This window comes from Macaca nemestrina, chromosome 1 (genome assembly GCF_043159975.1).
Source record: "Macaca nemestrina isolate mMacNem1 chromosome 1, mMacNem.hap1, whole genome shotgun sequence".
Lineage (NCBI taxonomy): Eukaryota > Metazoa > Chordata > Mammalia > Primates > Cercopithecidae > Macaca > Macaca nemestrina.
Genome location: NC_092125.1, coordinates 164,862,399 through 164,869,896, shown reverse-complemented (window position 1 = coordinate 164,869,896; position 7,498 = coordinate 164,862,399). Strand labels below are relative to the sequence as shown.

The window sequence follows — 7,498 nt, the reverse complement described above, 5'->3', positions numbered from 1 at the left end:
TTTGATAAACACTTGTTGAATGAAAAAGCCAGTATGCAGAGGTTTATGAAAAAGAAGTAGTTGCTCACTTAATAATTTTTAAATGCTTTCCCCAAATGCACCTAAGATTAGAAAACAAAGACAAGAATGAAAGGCTTTGAGACGTGTAAAACATCTTTGACAATCATTCTGTAATGTCTGCATCAAGTTCCAGCCCTGCCACATCATAAAGCCTTCCAGATTCCAGTCTCACAAGAACATGATCCTAGAAGATTCTGGTGTTCATGGCTTCCACCCACAGTGCAGGTATATAGTTTCAGACCCTCAAATAACCACAGCTAACCCTTTGGGACAACAAACTCAAGAAAGGAATAGCACCTACAATATTAAGAAAAAAGTACTATGGGATTATTAACTTGCAGGGTTCAGTTGGTGTTCAGAAGCCTTTCTCCATCATCACCATTAACGGATGTGATCCACAGAGGAACTGGTGCAGGATGAAGACGGCTGTCCTCCCTGGAAATGATAAAATTAGCCACAGGACTCAGATTGCTTAATCAACCATCTGGAGTTTGTGCAGACTAACTTTCTCTTTTTAAAAAGTGTTTCTTTACTTTGCCAGACTAATTAGCTTAGTACTTTGAGTGAACTTAACCAGGAGATACCAACGACACGGTTTTCAGTGCTGAGCCTCAGTAGAGAGTCAAGAAGATCTCATTTGAGGGAGACTGCCAAGAAAGGAAGAGCTCTAAATGTAAGCACTGGACTTGGGAAACACACAAAGAACACAATCTCTTTACCTTGCACCAGGGTGCCCCTTTTAGAGTTTAGTTCTTATTTTTGAAAAAGCAGATTTCTGAAACTACCTCTATTATGGACAAGCAATCTTTCCCTTTTCTCATGTTCACCTTTGGGAAGCCTGTTCATGTGCCATTCTGATCAGCTGGTAATCAGACTTTTTCCTGTTTCTTATGCAGCCACAGAGAAGGGTTAGATTTGTGGAGAAACAGAGTACTAGAGAAGTAGCCAGGGTGATTTAAATTTGTATGATTTTCAATATCCCGGGAGCAGGATGGTCCCTGCTGTGAATCTGGCAGCCAGCCTTCTTTTTTTTTTAACCAAACCATCTGGCAGCCTCAGAGCCCAGTTCTTCGGTAATAATTATGCTACTTACTCCATCTGTACTTATAAGATAACTAGTTGTCTTTGCAAATTAAGCCAGCCCCATCTGTTTCCCTACCTTATAAATGAGTACAAGGGCTCCACACCCCTCCTGGAATGTGGACAACATGAAAGATGGAGTGGAGCACCATGGAAGTGGGGAGAGAGCAGGGTTTCCTTTCCTACTGCAAGGTTGAAAAGAGAAGGGCTGCCTTCTGAGGGCTCAGCATTTTCTGTCCTTGGTTTGCAAGGGAGCATGAATCTACAGTGGGTGCTCTGTTCTGTTTGTATCCAGGCTGCTAGACTTTAGAAAAGGCAAAGCAACTCCAACTGATTGGCTGTGAGTAGGGTCAGTTAAGAGCCAAGGTAGAGGTGAATGGTAATGCAGCGACCATTCTGTTTTCCGTAAATGCTGTGGGATTGAAAGGAGAGAAGTTAAGAGAGAAGGTCAATGGGACCTCATTAAGTTGTTCCGATTGTCTCGCTGCTATTTCTCTCTGAACCTGTAGAACAAAAGCCTAAATTTGTTTCTCAACAGAGACCTGTAAGAGTAAAAGTTACTGTAGTTTTCTAGAGTGACTAACAGAACAGTTTACACATTTGAGAATCAAGCTCAATATTTGTCATCTTTCTGCTACCAAAGTTTGCACATTGGTGACTTCCCAGGAAAGCTTCCCCTGTGCTCCAAGGAGGGTATGAGAACTGGACAAAATCTCCCGTGTATTAAAGTTTAATTAAAAACCAAACAAACAAAAATTAAAAGCATGACTTCTTCTCTTCCATAAAAATAAAATGAACATATGCCAATGATTTTATTTAACTGATTAATTAGTGAGGAAACCAGTAAGATGTTACAACTGGTTCAAAGGAGAATCCAAAGAGCAGAAATATTTATAGGCAATTAGAATGCTTAAATGAATTTGCTTAATAAATGCCAAACTGGTTTCTTCTGCCAGGAGAGAAGAAAAGTAAATGCACCTCTACCAGTCAAAATCCATTTGGGTATTTATTGATAAGTATTATTTGCATTGTTACTGGTTATGTATAATTTTCAGAGTTGTAAGATAGCTCCAAGTTAATGACAGACAAAGAGATCTCACAAAATCAGGTAATGAGATGGATTTGGGGCCTATAGACTAAAACACCTGGGTTTGGGTTCCTGCTGTGTCACCTCTTTGCCTTTTCTTTTTCTATATTAAATTTAATAATTTATATAACCTCTCTCTGAGCCTCTAATTCCTTATCGATAAAATGGGGTTTAAATGACAAGCTCTACCTCACAAGGATGTTGCCATCATGATTTACACATATAGATTTTTATAAAGTAGAGTTTAGAAAGTGCTTTCCTACACAAATGTTATCAGTAATAGTAGCTAATATTTAACTGAGTTCTTATTATGTACCCAACATTATGTCAAGCACATGGATGACCTCATTTAACTTTCACTTTGCCTCTATGCAATTCTTACTATTATTTGACAAAATTAAAGTTTAAAGAGGTGACTTACTATTTAATGTCATAGGGTGTCAAAGTATGTACCTGTACTACCCATAGCAGGGCTGTGTATGTAGGAAAGAACTTTGGGTGGGAGGGGTTTTACTTTCTCTTGAAATGCAAATAGTTGCCTAGGGATTTGAGATATCTGCCCATTATGGGGGTCTAGTGGAAGGAAGGTATCTTTGCTGAAGGAATGAGTAGAGAAATCTGACCTTGGAAATTGCACTTTAGATTTATTACTCAGGCCTAGGAAGATGGTCTCCACATGGTGGTGTCTACAGTTCAGTCCTGGCCTACCTCCTTCTCTTCTCATTTTAGACAATGGGCTCTAAACAGAAAAGGGAGAAGTCTGACATATTTTGCTTGAAGAATGCCATCAGTGAAAAATCTTGAATGAATATTCCCTCCTTTCCTCACTTTTTATCCTAGAGTTTCCTGAGAGTTGGAGACTGTTTCCACCCTTCCCCTTGAGAAACACAAAAGAGTATGTCATTTTAACATGGCTATTTTATAAGATTAATAATGTCATTGGTATTTATACTGAAGGCATTAATTGAGTTGTGTTAATATTAACAATCGTTTTTTGTACTTTGATAAATATGGCTTTGTTTAAAAGTTTTTTTTATTCACAGATGAAATCATATAAAAATGTTGAGGAAAAAATTTAACCCAAATGTTAAATTTATTTTTGAAAATAAAAATCAAAATAAAAATATTAATATGTTTAGCAAAACTCAATGAATTTAATTTTCATTGACATGTTTATTTTTTAATGAGCTGAATATTTACAAATACTTTTTTTTCTTTTTTGTTTGCAATGGAGTCTTACTCTGTTAGCCAGGCTGGAGTGCAGTGGTGCGATCTTGGCTCACAGCAAGCTCCACCTCCTGGGTTCACGTCATTCTCCTGCCTCAACCTCCCGAGTACCCGGGACTACAGGCACCTGCCACCATGCCCGGCTAATTTTTTTGTATTTTTAGTAGAGGTGAGGTTTCACTGTGTTAGACAAGATGGTCTCGATCTCCTAACCTTGTGATCCGCCCACCTCAGCCACCCAAAGTGCTGGGATTACAGGCGTGAGCCACCGTGCCTGGCCTACAAATACTTTTACTGTGGAAATGAAGTTGTATTAAAGAAAAATAAGAGTGATTAGATTTGGCTAAAGAAAAAGTAAACTGTTTCTTTATAATATTTTTTCCCAGGTTTATTTTGGGTGTTCCTCCAGATGCCAATTAATTTTATAGGGTTCCTTTTTGTCTGTCAGTTGAGATTGAATGATGGACTTTTAGAACTGGAGAGCCAACCTCCTCTTATCCTCCATCACCTTTATAGACAGGTAACTGAAGCTTAGGTTATTTTATGAGCAACATTATTGAAACAATAAATATGGTTTAATTGAGTAGGCTCTGTAAATCCTCCATCGTCATCATGATATATCTATCAACAAAATGATTTATGCATTTTTGAAGCTAGAAATTTCCCTTTCTTTATCACTCTGGAAAGGAAAAACATTGACATTTACTAATTCTAAGCTATTTGATTTCAACTGTCTGATTTTTTAAAAAATGTTGATTACCCAGTTTAGGCTTGTTAATTGTATTATTATTATCAGTCTCTTCCTCCACTTTTCTGTAAATGTGATTTTGAAAATGTATAGAATAGCACCACAGTGTAATTCTTTAGGAACATTTTAAGCACCCTAGAGATTTTTCAAAGAATCATCTATTTCCATCAAAATATTTCCAGCCTAAAGAAATGCATGCTTCAGGAAAATTTCCGCATTCTAGCTTGTGGCTAGTGGATTGAAGCTAGAGCAGCCCAGCAACAGTTTAGAAAAAAATGTATGGCTAGGGTCAGGCATGGTGGCTCACTCCTGTAATTCCAACACTTTGGGAGGCTGAGGAGGGTGGATCACGTGAGGTCGGGAGTTCGAGACCAGCCTGACCAACATGGAGAAACCACGTCTCTACTAAAAATTGCAAAATTAGCCAGGCGTGGTGGTGCATGCCTGTAATCTCAGCTACTCGGGAGGCTGGGGCAGTAGAATTCTTTGAACCTGGGAGGCAGAGGTTGCGGTGAGCCGAGAGATTGCACTCTAGCCTGGGCAACAAGAGTGAAACACCATCTCAAAATAAATAAATAAATAAATAAATAAATAAATAAATAAATAAATGAAAAAGGAAAAGAAGAAATGTATGGCTATGAGGAAGCAGCTATCTTTTAGGCTAAATTCAAAAGCACTTCTTTCTAAATTAGTACTTTCAGTGGCACTTGCATGGAGAGATGTTAGGGGAAAATCCTTCAGCTACTTTTGAAATCCTGGGTCAAGTGGAAAAGACCATCATTCTTCCCTAAATTGTAGCACTGCTGCTATTGTTGAAATGGAGTGATGAATTCCTGCAAGGAGAATCATTTGGCTATTTCCAGTCTATTGCCACATATGTAAAAGTTTTTCTGGAAAGTCTTGGAAGTGAACTATAATCATTTACACAAAGAATGGTCCCTGAATCTGAATATCAGTGTGTAGGCACCTGGGTAGAAACTCACATCAGGAGCTGAGGAATGATTTATCACATCAGGATTCTCTCTGAACCCTCACAAGGCCTTCTGCATGAGTTTCTGTAAATCTTTCATCATGGACATGAATTCTTTGTCAGCTCTAGATTTTTCTCTCTTGCCATGCACACCTTTTTCTCTCTAACAGATTGATCATGTATCCTTAGTATATTTTTTCTTTCATTTGCCTTTTGCTAATGCTGTCTGTTTTTTAGGTTATTGCAGCAAATCGACTAGGAACTGCAGCATCATTTGTTTTTTGTGGTCCAGTGATTTCAAGTCAAGTGAGCAGGGTATTAATCTGTTCTCTTCTCACCAGCTCTGTGACCTTGGACAAGTTATTTGAAACCTGTCTCTATACTTTACTAATCTACAAAATGGAGCCAAGCAAGCTTACCTCACGAGGACTGACTGATGATGATAGCCATGCTCCAGTGAGTGCCAGCTTATGTTAGACACCATGTAAAGTGCTTTACCCAAATTTTCCCATCTTCAAAACAGCTCTCCAGAGTAGGCTGTTATATCATCATTTGTATATATTAGGACACTGAGACCCATAGAAGTTTCTCTAGCTTTTGAAGTCAGACAGGTTTTGAACCCAGATGTCTGTGGCCACAAAGGGATGGTCTTGTGGAATATGACAGTGCTTTCCACTAGGTTTCAAATATTGCCTGTAATCTACCTCTATGGTTGATGACAGTGTAAACCACTTATGAGTTTCCTTCACCTGTTGGACTCTGTCCTTTGACCCACCTATTTCTTTTTACAGCTCTAGTCTTTAAAGCCAAGTTGCCAAGTTATCCTATCATTTGGTCCAGGCTTTTCATACTTTCCATGGTAGTAGTTAAGAGACTACTAGACTTTAGACTAAAGACTATAGACTTTAGAATTAGACTACAGACTTTAGACTAAAGACTATAGACTTTAGAACTAGAATGCCCAGGTTCAGATTCCAGCTTCACAGCTCATAGCTGTGTGGCCTTCAGCAAGTTACTTAACTTCAGTATGTCTGTTTCCTCATCGGTAAGATGGAGATAATAGTACCCATGTGAAGGTTGTTGGGAAAATTAAGTGAGTTGTTTTAATCAAAGCACTTAGAACACTGCTTGGAACATGGTAAGAGCTATATCTGTGTTGGTTATATAGTAGTCTGGGTTGTGAGGTCTCAGCATGATGTTCCCTCTCTAAACTCATTCAATGTATGACATATAATTATGGTTTTCTTTCCTAACCTTCAGTTGTCATCTTTAAACATTTTATTTTTGTGGTTTCAGGTACGGTGTTAGTTACCTAGGCAGACAGGTAACAGCTTGATACCTTCTTTCCTTAAATGTACATTGCACTGTAACTTGGTCCAATGTTCCTTAGACTCCTTTGGCAAAAGTGTTAAAAAGATTCTTTTCAAGTCATATACGTTTGTGTCATTTGTGTGCCACATAAACTTGGGAACTGCAATGACCTATAATATCTGCTTGGGAATTTATAATAAATATGAGCAAATTTACTTCCCTGAGAATTCCAAGAGAAAATGAATGAGTTTAATTTTGTTTAAAATAGTGCTTCCTAAATTATTTTCCCAATTCACCCTTCTATTTATTAAGAAAATACCCACACAGTGTTGACAATACTTGTCTAGTGAGCTCTGACTTTTGTTAGTAAGAGAATGCCTGAAGAAAGTCCTTAGGAAAACCTGTGTTAAATATTGACCCTATAGGATTTCTATTTTTGTAGCAAACTAAATTATCAGAAGGCTAATTGTTAGCTTACCTTGATTCAGAGTATTGCAGAATCACCAACACCATGTTGCATTTTAAACTTATGAGCTCTATTTATGCTGAATATAGAGATAAGAAACAGTAATTTGAAATTCATTTGAGATATTGTGCTCCATCATGTCGAGAACATTGCCTTTGCTGTGGACTAAAGTCACTATGGCTTGAATATGCCCCCCAAAATTTAGGTATTGGATACTTAATCCCCCATGCAACACTGCTGGAACCTATAAAATGTGCTAGGTCACAATGGCTCTGGTCTCATCAGTGGATTAATTATTGATGAGATAAATTATTATGGGAGGAGCTTAGTTACCCCTTAGTTACCTTAGGGGTGGATTCTTGATTAAAAAAATTGGGGATAAGCATAGCCCCTTTCTCTCTTGATCTTGCTTGAGTGTTCCCTTGCCCTTCCACTGTTCATTACATGATGATGCAGCAAGGAGGCTCTCACTAGCTGCGGCTTGGACTTCCCAGCCTCCAGAGCCACAAGTAAAGTACATTTTTCTTCTTGATAAATTACTCACTTTCA

At 38.2% G+C, this 7,498-nt stretch overlaps 1 long non-coding RNA gene across 3 annotated transcripts in view; it reads left to right on the top strand.

The window, feature by feature from the left end:
• The first annotated feature begins 201 nt into the window (after nt 1-201).
• Nucleotides 202-7,498, top strand: part of LOC105498357 (uncharacterized) — a 49,255-nt gene continuing 41,958 nt past the window's right edge. Inside the window, exons 1-2 of one of the 3 annotated variants that reach the window (XR_011619941.1) lie at nt 202-733; nt 3,068-3,122. This is a non-coding gene — a long non-coding RNA (uncharacterized lncRNA). Of the gene's footprint in view, nt 734-3,067; nt 3,123-6,130; nt 6,311-7,498 lie in introns of those variants that run through there. The other 2 variants (XR_011619940.1, XR_011619942.1) reach the window with 2 other exon arrangements.